Source organism: Diabrotica undecimpunctata, chromosome 10 (assembly GCF_040954645.1).
Source record: "Diabrotica undecimpunctata isolate CICGRU chromosome 10, icDiaUnde3, whole genome shotgun sequence".
NCBI lineage: Eukaryota > Metazoa > Arthropoda > Insecta > Coleoptera > Chrysomelidae > Diabrotica > Diabrotica undecimpunctata.
In genome coordinates, this window is record NC_092812.1 from 34,421,880 (window position 1) to 34,424,755 (window position 2,876).

Genomic DNA, 2,876 nt, shown 5'->3' on the forward strand with positions numbered 1-2,876 from the left:
TGAGCATTAGTGTTGTTCCAGCTTCCATCAGTGTTTCTGATTGGTGGATTATGTAGTATAGGTCTTTTGAGCCGTTTGGTGGCCTTCCAGAGAAAATATTCACTACGTTTTTCAGCTGTCAACTCGGTATGTCCCAATCGATTCATCCTTGATACGTTGTAATTCTGGCTTGAGATGTTGTGAGGCATTGTTTAAACTTGTCTTATCCTTGAGAGATCTGGTTTGTTGCCATTTAGGAGGTAATTTTCTTTTTTCGGAAATCAGATTTCTGATTTCTTTCAGATAATTTTTCCTTTTGTCCTAATAGGGATGATCGGAGTACTGTTCCATGCTGCTTACTGAATCTGTTTGGTATGCAATTCAATTTCTGCATCTAACTGATTTTAGTTTTCAAAGGGAACGAAAGAACTGAGTCTTCTAGTTCATTTCTGAAGTTCTGCCAATCTGTCCTTGCATTTACCAGTCTAGGGGGGTATTATTTCGTCAATAAGTGTGAGACGAATGGGGGAATGATCCGAATTCATATCCCAGGACTGAAGAAAATAGAGGCAATATTCTTAATTATGAAAACGAAAATTGGTTTTTTAATTTGGGGTAACTAGCTCGTTGTATACATTATAAAAATTCAATTTATTTGTGATTTTTTTTATTTAACTAAGTAGTTTTTAAAACAATTAAAATAAATATTTACCTTGCAAAATTTTACATTCTTCCAGATTTAGCCATAATCCCTCTAAGGGGAAAATTCACTTATCCCAGATACCTACGGTATCAAAAGGATTGAGCTCTGGTGGGACTCTTTCCATGTTATTGAGTCCTAGGTGACTTGGTATGTCGGTGTATCTCCCAAAAATTTTCGCACGCATCTGGACGTCGAAAGTAGCACAGATTTCTGCATGATTTTATATAGATGTTCATTTAGACCCAGCTTTTTTATGTTTTATAGGAGGTTCTTCGGGATGACTCCAGTGGTAGAAAGAGTAATAGGTATCGTCTGGGTACTTTCCATTCTCCATTGTTTCCATATTTGTATTTCCAGATCTCTATACTTGGAGATCTTTTCGTTGTACTTAACAGGCAGATTATTGTTGTTAGGTATCGCCACATCGATTAGTGTTGTTTGTCTTGTTAGTTTACGAGATCTGGTCTATTATGTGCTACAGTTTGGTCTATGAGCACAGTGCGATCCAAGTATAGCTTGTAGTTGTCATTCTCAAGCATACTCTCAGGAACGTATTGATAATATGGGAGATGGTTGGTTTGTAGAAGTCCCAGTTTAAAAGCTATCTCTTAATGGAGGATCTTCCCTACTGCCTACTGAGTCATGTTGTTCCTTATATTCAGTTGCAGCAAATGCCTGGCAGCTCCCTGTAAGATGTTCGATAGTTTCTTGGGCTTGGCATCCTTATCGGCATTTGTCGTTTTGGAAATGAGGGTCTTTGACGAGATATTTCAGGTAATTTTTGGTTGGTATAACCTGATCCTGAATGGCGAGTAATGAACCTTCTGTTTCAGGGAACATCTTTCCTGATGTCAGCCAATAGTTTGACGCTATATTGTCGACATAGTCTTGACTGACTTCATTCGGATGTCGCCCGTGCAGAGGTTTACCCATCCAGATGCGCATTTTTTCGTTATTAGTAAGATGGTTTATGTGCATTTCTTGTTCCCTCAGTTTGATCGGTGTTGTGTCATCTACTGCACAAATCGCGTAATGAGGAGTAGATCTCTTCGTCTGCACCTGAAAATTAGTTCGTAAATTAGTAATCTGTTTTTCTAATTGCTAGCTTATATCAATAAGTCCTCGTCCTCCTAAATACCGCGACAATGTCGTTCTTTCTACTGCACTTCGAGGATGGTTTTTTTTGTGCCTTTGTGAGGTGTGTTCGTACTTTTCGCTGAAGAGTTTCTATATCCATTTTAGTCCACTTAATAATCCCAAATGAGTAGCTAAGCGCGGAAAATGCGTAGGTGTTTAATGCCTTAAACAAATTTTTACTATTAAGAGAGCGGAGCAGCTGTTTTACTCTTCGTATGAACTCTGATGTTAATTCTAATTAATGCTAATTCTTTATTATTTGTTATTATTATTAGTAGAAAAGGTTGTGCTACGATGGTAATTTAAATACTTATGTATTATAGTTATAAATAATATATTATAACAATAAATTTTACAAAAAAAATTAGTTTTTTATTTGACAATAAAAACTACACGTGTTCATTTTTCTTGCATTTTGCTTATTATTTTTACAATAACTTTTCTTGGTTCAAAAAAATTACAAATATATTTTAAACAAATTAGTTATATCAATATAAATATTTATTATCAAAAAATATGTTATGGAAAAATGAAAATACTAATCTGTTCCATGTGTTATATATATATATATATATATATATATATATATATATATATATATATATATATATATTAAAAAAGTTTATTACCTGGTAAGAATTTTTGTAAATACACAATAAACCACAATCGCCTTACAATAATGAATTTTTTATATGAATAAAATCTACTCAAAATACACATAAAAACATTTTTTATTCATAAAAAGCATAAAAAAAATAAAAAAGTAATTTACCCCTGGTGGGACTCGAACCCACAATCCCCGGCTTAGGAGGCCGATGCCTTATCCATTAGGCCACAGGGGCTTGGTATTTATATATTTTAATGTGGAATATAAACAAATTTCCTGTTTTAGTAGATTATAATTATTTATATAATATAATAATTTTTAAAGAATAGGTAATATATAAGATATGATATGATGGATTTGCATAAACCAAGAATATAGGCGTTTTTTTGAAATTCTATAAAAAAAAATATGTTGTCAAAAGGTTTTCAAATCATTAACTAGTAAAAAAAA

General features: G+C 33.2%; 1 non-coding gene across 1 annotated transcript; it reads right to left on the minus strand.

The window, feature by feature from the left end:
• Window positions 1–2,588: 2,588 nt before the first annotated feature.
• On the minus strand, window positions 2,589–2,661 carry TRNAR-CCU (transfer RNA arginine (anticodon CCU)). The gene has a single exon. It is a non-coding gene; the product is annotated as a tRNA-Arg (tRNA).
• Between the last annotated feature and the right edge of the window lie 215 nt (window positions 2,662–2,876).